At 36.8% G+C, this 13,796-nt stretch overlaps 1 protein-coding gene across 2 annotated transcripts in view; it reads right to left on the bottom strand.

Annotated features, from left to right (window-relative positions):
• Positions 1 to 13,796, bottom strand: part of Lrp12 (LDL receptor related protein 12) — a 54,857-nt gene that overhangs the window by 30,633 nt on the left and 10,428 nt on the right. The gene's annotated exons all lie outside the window — the stretch shown is intronic.

Raw genomic sequence — 13,796 nt, 5'->3', positions numbered from 1 at the left:
AAAATATTTTGTTGTAAATTATTTCTATCTACCCCTGCCTATCAAAAGCATTAAAAAATTTATCAGATGTTATTGCCTTAAATTTTATACTCATTCACTGCTAGCCCAAAAAAAACCCCACCCAGTTCTAAAACTCTATCAGGCAAAAGGCATTCTATCTCCCTAGGTATACTGCTGCTGCTCCTTGTCACTGGGGAAAATGACCTTTCCTTTTGGAATAAAGATATTTGATCCAGAGGTAAGGTCCTATGAGTTCCCTCTTCGGAGGTGGCTAAATACTTTAGTACCTTTTTAGTTCTCTTTAGGGGTCACAAAAGATAATGGATAGACCACCATGTGTGATATCTTTCTATAACTAACCTATAATGGCTGTTTCAAAGACAGTTGCCTGAGTTTTCACTAACTTACTTTCATTTTTGTAGTAATTGAGTCAAAATTCAAAATTTTTGTACATGTTGTTCCAAAATGAAAACAGATACAGGCAAAACCAAAAGGTTAAAATATATCACAAAAAAGGTTTGGAAAGATGAAACGCTGAAAAATAATCGGCGTAAGTTGGCCATCATTAAAGGCTATTGAAAAAATTCCCAAGGCCAAAGTTGAATGCATTGATATAAAAATACTATGCTCCAAACCAAGTTTTTAAAAATAATGATCCTTTACTAGTAAAATATATGGGGAAAGAATATTCGACAGTAAAGTATAACCAATGTAACTGATAAAATTACAAAGAAAGCCGAGAGCTGGACTAGATGTAAAAAATGGCTGTTAAGCACTATGCCAGCTATTAAGACAAGTGACTTAAAAAAAAAAAAAACCCAGTAGATTTTGTTTAGAAAAAAAATGCTGACAAATTCTAGCAGTCTCTAGGAACATCTGTGTGATCTTAACTGAAGTCATAAAAAAGTATAGATTCCCAGTCCCACTAGATCTTCTGAAAACACATCCTTCAGCCTTAGTATATTGTCATTTTGATATTTTAGTATACACCCAAGTGTATTTTCAACTACATAAACTAATTTTCTAGGTTTCTGGTCTATTACACCTGAAGAGCCAATCAGAAAGCTGGAGGTTTGCACTTCCAAGATACATAAATAGCCCTAACAGAAAGATGTTTTGGAACTTAGACCACCACCCTTCTATAACTCCTAAAGATTATGGGCACTTAATGGGTGGGAATGGTGGGGATGAAGGTGTCTATATGAAAACTGGGCCAAAAGAGGAAAGTACAAGGTATCTTTAGGTTGATGCAGGACAGCCTGTGACAAAAGACCAAAATAAAGATAGCAAATCAAAAGACCACTCAAAAGTCAGATGGGGTATATTTATCCAACAAAGACAACTTCTAACTGTCCTTTGCTTCACGGTTCCATTTAATGGCATCTCTATATGATTAGCCTTACAAAATGGCTGTTCTCATACATCTCGTACTGAGAAACACATGCAAAAATCCCACTAAGGGCAGCAAAGTACATTTCCAATTCCAGGAAAATTCCAACCCATGCCTGGAATTTCCCTCTTTTCCTCCATCGTAACTGGTTAATAGTCCTTCCATTAAAGTGATAAGCTAGCCAAACTCCCCAAGGAGACAGCTCTCTGTAAACAAACAAACAAAAAAACAAAACTTCTTAATTCCTGTCTTACCTCTGAATTTTCTTTGATAGTGACAAGAACCTGAAAAATACTGGGTATAGGTCTCAATCTGCTGAGACCTCCCCTAGCCTTCCTCTACCAGTAGAACAGTACTACCACTGAGTTACATCTTCATCTTTACTGTTCTGTCTTGCACAAACTGCTCTTTACAATTTTGTTTCTTTCTATCCATTAGGTGGATCTATTATTACAAGTCAGGAAGCCAAAAGGGAAAGAATTCTATGGGGGTGACATGGGAGAAGAAGCGAGGTGGGAGAATCTTAGAAAGCAAAAGCATTTTTCTTTTACAACTATCACATTTCTATGGTTTCTGATTATTACAAACATCCAGAATGGCATTAAGCTGAAAAGTCTGTGTTTATTTGATGTACCACTGTATGTACAGCTCCCAGAACGGCACACATGCCTGAATAGCTGCTAGATGAATAAGATAAGGGATGTCATGATAATTTAAGTGAAATCATGCCAATTAGCACTTGATACAGTACCTGGCACTGAATAAGAACACAGCACTGAACAAGCATTCATTCTTTTTTACTGAACAAGCATTCATTCTTTTTTATGTCTTCTTTTTTTTTTTTTTTGCCAGTTGTGGGGCTCAAACTCAGGCCTGAGCTTCTTTTCCTCAAGGCTAGCACTCTACCACTTGAGCCACAATGTCACTTCTGGCTTTTTCTGTTTATGTGGTACTGAGAAATCGAACCCAGGGCTTCATGCATGCTAGGCAAGCACTCTACTACTGAGCAATATTCCCAGCCCAGCATTCATTTTTTTTAACTGTGTAAACTATTATTACTACTAAAGAATAGACCAATAGTGAAAAAAAATCACCATTTTTATTCAATTCCACCTATATCCTTCAAAATAAATTGTCTCCCTCAATTAAGAATTATATAGTAGTCTCCGTGAAACAGGCAAGTCAGTCGTACTAAATATATAAACAAATATGATTGAAGTTATTTTATGCACTGTGTATCAATACCATGTAAGACAGTTTCTTTTTCCTAGCAATGTTCAGTCTTACAATCATAGAACTGAAACTATTAAAAAGAACTAACCCCTTTCTTTACCATATACAAGTTATCTACAATAGCTGTGGAAACAAAATAAGAACCTGATGAAATAAAACACCTAATAAAGTTTGTCGAAGATCAGGAACTGCCTAAATCCTTGCTGAAGGATTGATTCCTGCCTCCAATCTGGGCCAGGCCAAGGATACCACCCTTGGTCCCCAGGGGACAATAGCCCCTCACCTAAGGTGAAGCATTCCACTGTGGGCCTGGCCAAGGCCATCACTCAGGGCCCCCAAAAGACCACAGCCTGTTTTCTGTTTTTTGCTTCCTTGTTAAGCTCCATATAAGCCCTACCTCAAAATCCAGTTCGAGGCACAACCTCCAATCCCATGGGAAGATCTGTGCCCTCGCTGTTCCTCAATTAAACAGCTCTTGCCTGTTGATCGCCTGTTGATAGGTGATCCCACCTATTCCTTTTCCATTCTCCATTTTCCCCATACTTGCTACTCATGAGTTCAAGGAAGTATTATGTAAGGCCTCCACTTCAGGTTACTGAGTCAGAATTTACATTTTAACAAGACTCAAGCCTAGCCATCTGTACACACATTGAAGTTTGAGAGGCACTTGTAAGGTTTTGGCTTAAATCATCCACTTTATTTACCTCAACTACAAACCTTGTGATTTGTAATGCTAAAGTTTCCCGTATACTTACAAGAAGCACATAAAATGATCAGTTTTAATATTGGATGTATTTCATATGTTAGACCATTATTTTTTTTTATTCAGTAAACAAAGGCTGGCAGAAGGAAAAAAAGTAAATCATCATAATGCACTATGTAAGATTTGTGGATTTTGGACTAGGTTGCTATAAAGTTTATTAATGTAGGTAGCCAATAATGGAGAACGTCATGTAGTATTCAGGCAGGAAAGAAAAGTTTATTCCCGAATTGCTGGCCTGTGGCCAAGATGATGTATGGCTGATGCAAGGAGTGACTTGGCCCTGCCTTATCTAGGGCAGAGGCAGGGAGAGGGGAGGTGGCTGCCTCTAAGTATGCCAGTTATCCAGGTAACACAGGTACTGGGTGGAGACTTCAGACATGCTGAGGCATCTGCATGGAGCCCTCCTGGGGTGGACCTTACAACTGCCAGGTAATCCAGCTCTGCTACTTAATCTAAGTTACCAAAGCTACCAAGCTTCTTTGTGCCTAAATTTCATCCCTCTAATGGAGATCTGTATGATAGGGCTTAATGGAATTCTTTATAATAGAAAAGAATTGAATCTATATCAGCATGTAAATCAATAAAATGGCACAGCCTTACAATAAAATATTTAATAATCTGGAATAATTGTTACATAATAACATGGAGAGCTAAAAATTAAAATATTTCAGAACAGCAATACAATTGAGTTTTAACTTTAATTATATATGTGTGGTTTATAATGCGCATGTTTACATAAGGGTGTCATACATACATATGCTCATTTATACAAGCATTGATGCATGTAAGAATATATATATACTAGGGAGAAAAGCCTGTGGAGCAGGAACTATGAAGACTTGATGTGTACACTTTTACACTAACTGAATGTGACAGTCACGTATTTCTTTAAAAATGTTACTCATATTACTAAAAGAGAAAAAAATGATAGGTGAACATTAGGCAAATTTATTCCTTTCTATATAAGAGGAATCTAATACTGTGCCAAATATTATAATTCTAGAAAAGCACTAGTGATTTAAAATATAACATGCTAATTCCCATAAATTTACTTAAATTTAAACAGGGTCCTATTGTTTAAAATCACAATCATTTCTGTTTACATTGGGTATCCTTTCTGTTGTAATAGCAGATGTTTTTTATTCTGTACATCACTTGAAGTTAGATTACTTCATTTAGGTATAAAAAATTCTAAAAATATCCTTTTTTTTTTTTTTTTTTTTTTTACAAAATGTCACTTACATCACTATTCCTGTGTTATCAGCAGATAGACAAAAATTGCTTTGACAATGGAAATTGCATTCTTTCTAGTGCCCCCTCTCTGAAGACCCAAGAACACAGCAGACAATGGATATGCACGTATATGCACACACTGCCCCCCCTATTACTGTATTATTATTATTTTTTTTTTGCTAGTACTGGACCTTGAACTCAGGGCCTGAGCACTGTCCTGGCTTCTTTTTGCTCAAGGCTAGCACTTTACCACTTGAGCCACAGGGCCACTTTTGGCTGTTTTCTATATATGTATGCTGGGGAATGGAACCCAGGGTTTCAGTTATGCGAGGCAAGCACTCTTGCCACTAGGCCATATTCCCAGCCCTCATTACTGATAGTGTTCACATGAGCTACTAGCACATCTGTATTCTTAACTTTTTAAAAACAATTCAGGTTCTATACCAATTCCATGGCATTAAGCAGTTACTGTGTTTTACTTTTTCTCTTTTAAAGGAGTCATGAATACAATTCTTGTTTATAAAATAGTGCTTAGTACTCAGGATTCAAATCTATTGCCCACAGCTATTCCAATCTGTGGGGTGGAGGAGATAACATTAGCTTAAAAATGGAAAGACCATCAACTTCTAGCAACTACTAAAAGTGACTAACATGTTCAAGCATCATTCAATTTCTTTTCCATGGTGCAAGTTATGAGACATAGATACATATATGAATATACATACATAAATCAAAAGCAAGAAAAAATTATTTCTATTTTATTGTTCTTTGGGAAGAAGCTTAAAATCCTAGGCAGGCATATCAAGCTCTCCAATCTGGTTTTCCCTAACTACATCTCAAGTTTCATCTTTTGTTACTCATTTTTCCATTTCACTTCATGTTTCCAATCATCACAGACTTCTTTTTAGAAAAGTCTAGTGATCTTTCTAGACCTTGAATCTTCCTTTATCATTATTTCTTTGGGAATGCATCTTGTGATTCCCCTGTACTAGGTTCATCCATTGTCCTTAGTTTTTAGTATATGACTTTCCATAAAATTATCACAGTTAAGTTATGTTTGTAATGCCCATAATTCTTTACTATGTCCTAATCTTGGGGACTTGGAATATCAATGAAATGTTAGCTGGGTTTTGGTATTTTGCAACCCTAGTGATTAGTACGGAACACAAGACATGGACACAGTCCATGTCTGCTCTAACATGTAATTAACCAAGTTGAGACTTAAGTAATAGGTATTCAAAATACCAGTTGCAAAGACTGACAACTGAGGAAATAAAGAAGTATGTTAAACAGTAGCAAACATAAAAACTAAATCAATATGCTTCAGAGCCAAATTTAAAACCTTAGGTATTTTTCTACTAGATACAGGAATTCAAGACAGAATGCCCACTTATCTTTTCTAATATTAGCCAGTGTGATTTGAAAAAACAAACAAACAATAAAACCTACAGGTACTATGAACTGGAAAGGAAATGTAAAGGTGTATGTGCAAATGATATGATTTGATAGGATAGTATATCTACTTGAAAAATGCAAGACACAGACAGCCAGTAGAAAGCAATAGGAAAGTTTAGTAAAGTAGCTCACAAAAATTAAAATCCTTCATAAATACAAATAAAAAGACAATGCAGGGAGAAAAAGATCTCATATTTGGTAGCAGGAAAAAAAGAAAAAGAGTTTTTAAAAGGCTCAGACATAGGGCTTGCTGTTGGTCATAAAAGAGTAATTGTTAAAAAAGACCGGTAAGTCTGCAGGCAACAAGTCAAAAAGCTGAGGGAAAATGTGAATAAAATTCAGACACTGGACAATCTGTGTAAGTCTGTGGTTGCTGATAAAAGAGAGAAATTAATGTGAGCCTGATTATTGTACTGCTTGGAGATATCCAAGAGCTGGGCACACTGAGGGGTTCGGAACCTAAGCAGAGGATGGAGACTGAGGGGGGACCCAAGCAGAGCATGGAGACGCTGCTAACCTGGGGGAGACAGACACTGAAATTTAAAGAGGTTGGGCGAGCAGAAATGTTCAGGATTCCAGGGCTGGGGGATCTTTGGAAAGAACAAATAACAAAAAATATGCCTCAAAAATCCTAGCCTCGGACTGGCTTCACAAGAATAGGTCATATGTGGACAGGTCAAGAACTCCTGGAAGTATAAACAATTTTACCTCACACCAAGGTAGAAAATCACTCAAGAGTGAGAGAATCCCAAAGTGCAGACCCTAGGAGAACACCTAGGTATGACCAGACAATCAGTCTGTACACACCATCGGAGTAGAACTCATTTAATTTAGCTTTAGATTAAAGGCTACTTGTAACTAGTCTAACACTAAAGCAAGCATCTACTGGGGCTCTCAAAAGTCACAGTCGAGTGTATAAAATAATGCAACCACTTCAGAAAAAATTCTTTTCAAGATGATCATATATCTGTATGTCCTAAAAAGTGCACACCTTGATAAGAGAGGAAAAAAAAAAGAAAACAGAAACAAAGAGAACAAGTGGCTGCCACTACTAAGCACCAAAGATTTCAAGAAGTATGATCCTATTATATAAAATTCTGAAGAGGAAATACTGATCTTCAGTGGCAGAAATCAGATCAGTGGTTGCATGGGTAGGAAGTAAGGGTAATAGACTTATAAGAGGCAGGAAAGATCTTATTGAAAAGGAAATGTTCTTTATCTTGACTGGAGTGTGTTACATGGATATATGTTGAACAAATTTTAACATATTGGGTTTATACCTTAATACAATTAATCTTAAAAATGAAATCAAGAAGTAGACAGGTTGGACTTAAGACCAAGTTTCCTCTCTCTCTGATTTTGTGTGTTTTACTGGCTTCCTGTAGGCAAATAGAAGGGCAGCAGTTCCAGCCAACACATTCAAGAGGAAGAGATCTTTGTGTTCCACCACTTGCAACCCCAAACTATGATTCTCCTTCTGTTTACTCACATATCCATCCCTGTCAAGAAAAATGAAATGGAATGATGGCTGGCCTAAGACCAGAAATAAGATTTTGAATTAATTTTTTCAGAAGCATGAGGACATTATTAAAAAAACAGGAAAGAGATAATTGCATTATAGGCAATTAACAAACTATGATGCAGCCTTTTTCCTTCCAAATAAAGCCCAACTCCAATGAGGGAGGAGGAAACAAACAGTACAAGAAATGTATCCAATGCCTAACATATGAAACTTTAACCTCTCTGTACATCACTTTGACAATAAATAAGAAAAAAAAAGCCCAACTCCTTGTCCTTGTGTTCAGGATTTATACATTCTAGGCTCCAAACATTCTTCTCAACTTTTATTTCCTTTATGCCTTTGTGCATTAAACTCATCTGTTTTTTCATCTTCTGTTTAACACAATGAACAAACTTGCTCTTGTCCCTTTAGCTTTACTTACCAAGTTTTAAAGAGAAATATCAAGGTCCAGTTAAATGTTAACTCAACCATGAAGTTTCTGGGGATCACTCTTAACAATTTGTGACTATTTAAAAACTCCTATAGTCAGCATTCAGTCATTTAATGCACTAATAGCATCAGATATTTAGTTCAAAGAAAAAGAGTCAATGAAACTGCTTGTATCTCCCAAATGATGAACATATACAAAAAGGGAAACGGAATTCTATTATGTCTCCACCTCATGCAGTGCTTTCTACAGCTGTAGCTAACATGGTAGCCAGTAGCCACATGACACGAAGCCAGTGGATCTTAGCAAATAAGTTACTTTTATTTAATTTTAATTAAATCAGCTTCAACAGTGGCTTCCCTGTTAGGCTTGGAATTCTAAACATGATGACCAATTTATAGGAAAAGCAGAGATGGAACATTTTAAATCATATTACACAGATACTCAGTAAACTCGGGACTGAAAAACTCTGAAGAACAGTTTACCAAATATATTGTAAAAATTCTAAGAACGTTAATGAACCTACAGACTGAAAAATGCTTAATGGAGATTAATTGAGAAGTGTGGATCTTATTTGGATTCTGATTCATAAACACTTGAGATATTCATGAGATTATTGTACATTCGATTTGTAACACCTAGATTATAGAGGAAAAACGAATTCCTGGGACAACAGTGTAGCACTTACATTTATTTAAATAGAAGGCATTTCTTTTAGAAAGGCACTCCAAAATATTAATCGAAATTAATGATGTCTGATGTTTTCTTTTTTCTTCCAGGCCAATCCTAGGGCTTGAACTCTGGGCCTACTCCATTCTACCACTTAAGCCACAGCTCCAGTTCCAGGTTTTTGGTGGTTAATTGCAGATAAGAGTTTCAAGTAGCCAGGTGCTGGTGGCTCATGCCTGTAATCCTACCTGCTTAAGAGTCTGAGATCTGAGGATCTCAGTTCAAAGCCAGCTGTGGCAGAAAAGTCCATGAGACCCTTATTTCCAATTAATCACCAGAAAACTAAAAGTGGTGCCGTGGCTCAAAGAGGTAGAGCGCTAGCCCTGAGCCAGGGGGAAGGGGAGAGGTAAGAACCTCAGGGACAAGCACGCAGGCCCTGAGTTCAAGCCCCAGGGCCAACTTAAAAATAAAAGTTTCATGGGCTTCCCTGCCTGGGTAGGCTTGGAAAGTAGAGTAGCTACTAGAGTAGCTAGGATTAAAGGTGTGAACCACCTGTTTTGATGTGTTTGTTTTTTTTTTAAACAAAAATAAAAACATGGAGAAGAAAGAATGTAGCAGGTTAATAAATGGCACAGGGGACTGGCTGTAGGTTTTGTGTGAGGGTTCAATGTTTCCACATCCTTGCTACTATTTGTGACTTTATCTTTTTCAGTCATCCTACTAGGTTCTTAGTGTGTCTCATGTTTTTGACATATGGCTAATGAATAGATGGCAAGGTTCTTTTATTTGGAGAGATGTCCATTAAAACCTTTGCCCCTCTTAATCGACTGGGGTTTTGGTCTGGTTGGTTTCTTATTATTCATTTGTAGTTCTTAATATACTGTGCTATTGTTGTTCATATATATAAATTGCAAATATTTTCTCCCCTTCTACACCTTGGTGTTTCATTTTCTTTTCTGTGGTACTAGGGTACTTGTATTTGTGATGCTCTACCTAAGCCTCTCTTGCTGCTCTGCTTTTGGCTGGTTATTTCTGAGATGGAGTCAAATGAACTTTCCTGCCAGTGCTGGTCTTGGATAGCAATCCCCCAGATCTAGCCTCCCAAATAGCTAGGATTATAGGAGTGATCCAATGGTATCCAGTAATTTTTCGCTTTCTTGATGACATCTTTTGGGACACATATATTGTGAGACAGCCCAATTTATTTATGTCTTTTGGTGATTTGTTCATATCATATTTATATAGTTCTGTAATATTTTGTTACATGATCTTTATAGCGTATAAAGAAAAAAACTGATTTGTGCTTTCTTTTTAGTAGTAGGATAGTAAGTTCAGAATGAGCACGTTTACAAACACGTTTGTGTTTATGTAACACATACAAATATATAAACATATTTTCACAAACTGGGTGCTGTTACCTATGTATTTTATTCTCATTTAAGAATATGCGTTTTTGAAACTGTAACCCCTCTGTACATCACTTTGACAATAAATAATAAAAAAAGAATATGAATTTTAAAAATATATTATTTCAAAATACTGTTTTTGCTTCTTTTTCTTCCTGGTTTTATTTTCTTTTTGTAACATTTCTTTTAAAAAAAATTTTTATTATCAAACTGATGTACAGAGAGGTTACAGTTTCATACGTTAGGCATTGGATACATTTCTTGTACTGTTTACCTCCTCCCTCATTCCCCCCTCCCCCCTCCCCCTTTCCCTTCCCCCCCATGAGTTGTTCAGTTCATTTACACCAAACAGTTTTGCAAGCATTGCTTTTGTAGTTGTCTTTTTTTACCCTGTCTCTCGATTTTGGTATTCCCTTTCAACTTCCTAGTTCTAATACCAGTATAAACAGTTTCCAATACACTCATATAAGATACAGAGATAGTGTAGGTACAACCACAGGAAGGGGATATACGAAGATCATCAATAATAGAAGCTACAGTTACACATAGCATGTTGAAAGTAGTTACAACAATGATATAACAATCATTTCCATAACATGGAGTTCATTTCACTTAGCATCATCTTATGTGTTCTTAAGGGTATAGCTATTAGGCTTTTGTGATCCTCTGCTGTGACTTGCCTAAACCTGTGCTAATTATACCCTATAAAGGAGACCATAGAGTCCATGTTTCTTTGGGTCTGGCTCACTTCACTTAGTATAATTTTTTCCAAGTCCTTCCATTTCCTTACAAATGGAGCAATGTCATTCTTTCTGATAGAGGCACAAAATTCCATTGTGTATGTGTACCACATTTTCCTGATCCATTCATCTACTGAGGGGCATCTGGGTTGGTTCAAGATTCTAGCTATGACAAATTGTGCTGCGATGAACATTGTTGTGCTGGTGGCTTTAGTGTGATTTTGTTTGTGGTCTTTTGGATAGATACCCAACAGTGGGGCTGCTGGGTCATAGGGGAGTTCTATGCTTAGCCTTCTCAGGAATCTCCATACTGCTTTCCAGAGTGGCTGAACCAGTTTACATTCCCACCAACAATGAAGTAGGGTTCCCTTTTGGCCACATCCCCTCCAACAATTGTTATTGTTAGTTTTCTTGATATAGGACAATCTTACTGGGGTGAGATGGAATCTCAATGTTGTTTTGATTTGCATTTCTTTTATGGCCAGTGATGTAGAGCACCTTTTCATATGTCTCTTGGCCATTCTCATTTCCTCATCAGGGAAGTCTTTAGCCCACTTGATGAGGGGGCTATTGGTTTTTTGCGGTTTTGTTTTGGAGAAATGTAATTTTTTTTAGTAACATTTTTTGGTAACATTTCTGGAAAGTGGCCTACTATAGTCAAATTATGTATAAAGACCAGTATCCAAATTGGTAAGTCTGGTTATTTTACTGTTTTGTTACATGATAATTTAATAGAGAAGAAACATGAAATTGTCAAATCCAGGTGGCTTTTCTTTGTTTCTCCCTAGGCAAAATCAAAATCTTTCATACTATGGGGTTAGGGCTCAGAAGGGACAGCAAGAAGCTGGTGATAATCAAGTCTGCTTCATTAATAGTTGATGAAGTGCAATGAAAAGTAGTTGTTTCTAGAAATCAGCCCTAAAATCCTGCAGCCACTCTTTTACTGGCCTGGGCTGGCCTCAAACTTTTAAGACCTCTACCACTTCCTACTGAGTATCTGAAAATACAGGCATATGACTAAAACAATGTTTTTGTTTTAATGATGAGAAGACTAATAAATGGTTAGTTTTCCTATTTTGCTAATACCACTAACAATTTTTGACATTTATGTACAAACTAATAGAAACAGTGTTGGTTTTATAATCACAAAGATAAATATAAACATCAAAATAAAACATAAAAAATGTATTAGGATGTAGCCTAGTCCTTTAAAAGTAGAATTATAAAAAATAATATTTAAAAATCAGTTTTGTGTTGCTGATGGTGCTTTATCTTTTTTTTTTTTGCCCCAGTACTTGGGACTAAACCTGAGGCCTCATGCATGCTAAGGAAGGGCTCTACTACTTAAGTTAAGCCCTCAACTCCTCCCCCTTTTGCCCTTTGTTTTTGGGACAAGGTCTGCCTTACTTTGCCCAAATTGGCCTTCAACTTGTAATCCTCCTGGCTCTCCCTCCCAGGTAGCTACAATTACAGATCTGCACTACCATTCCTAGACTAGTCTGTTTTAAAAGTCTACACTTATATGAAAAAGAAACTACTAAATTAAAAAAAATCGGGCTGGGGATATAGCCTAGTGGCAAGAGTGCCTGCCTCGGATACACGAGGTCCTAGGTTCGATTCCCCAGCACCACATATACAGAAAACGGCCAGAAGCGGCGCTGTGGCTCAAGTGGCAGAGTGCTAGCCTTGAGCGGGAAGAAGCCAGGGACAGTGCTCAGGCCCTGAGTCCAAGGCCCAGGACTGGCCAAAAAAAAAAAATCATAACATTTCTATATCTATTTTCTCCCAGCTTTAACTCAATGTTTTCCTTTTCTGCATCCAATTATCTTACTGTTGTCTTCTTTTTACCTTTATTATGCATGAAAGATGAGAGAGTGAATTGTTACTGCTCTCTAGATCACCTTCAGGACTTTCATTTCTTCTGGTCCATCTGTCTCCTTTTACAAATATATTCAGACCTTTCTTGTCCATTAAAATGAAGCAAAACTTGTTTCTTGCCAGTATACCTCTCTCTTGGTCTTCTCTTCCTCAGTCTAAATTTCCCGTTTGTTTCTTAAATTTAAAACAAAGTTTAAGATAGAAGGATCTGTATTCAGTAACTGAGCTTCCTTTTCTATCACTTCTAAGCCCGTCTCCCTGACTAGGTTTTTTGTTGTTGTTTTTTCCGTATTGGTACTGGAGCTTGAACTCAGAGCCTTGTGTCACATCTCCAGTCCAGCATTTTGCTGGATAATTGGGAGATAAAAGTCAGTCAGACTTTTCTGCCAGGGATGGCTTCAGACCTTGAACCTCAGATCTCAGCTTTCTGAGTAGTGAGGATTACAGGCATGAGCCACTGGCACCTGGCTTCTATCTAGCATTTACTCCTAGAAAACTGGATTTGGGCATGTAACTCAGTGGTCGAATGTTTGCCTAGCATGTACAAGCCATGAGTTCAATCCTCAGCACACCACCACCAAAAGGTAACCCCTAGAAAATCTAAACAAAATAAACAAGAGAAGTTAATAAAATATAAAGCAAGGAATTAGGTACACCATAAAACCAAACTAGAGAGCTCACTTTAGGAAGAACACCTAAAATAGAGAAACCTGTGATAAGTCTAAGAATGACAGAGAAACAGATGGATGGGTATTAAAAATGACAAGGATGATAATTACAGATGCAAAAAGCACTCTGAGAATATTTATAACTTTAAAGCAAATGAGAATACAGAATAACAATATTTTAAGAAGATATAAATTAGCAAAATTAACTTGAAGAAATTGAAAATATAATCAGGCAGTTTTTCCTACAAAGGCATGCACATATACTGTACTTTTAGACTTCTATAAAACCTTTAAGAAACCTAACGTCTATTTCTTGTAAATAAACTCTCTATTCTAGTTCAGAGCTTAAAAAAAATAATAAGAGCAGGAATAAGGTCTATAGCCAGCATGGCTCAATGCTTATAATCCTAGC

This window comes from Perognathus longimembris, chromosome 12, assembly GCF_023159225.1.
Source record: "Perognathus longimembris pacificus isolate PPM17 chromosome 12, ASM2315922v1, whole genome shotgun sequence".
Classification (NCBI taxonomy): domain Eukaryota; kingdom Metazoa; phylum Chordata; class Mammalia; order Rodentia; family Heteromyidae; genus Perognathus; species Perognathus longimembris.
Note: the sequence above shows the minus strand (reverse complement) of the source record. Positions and strands in the feature narration are given on the sequence as shown.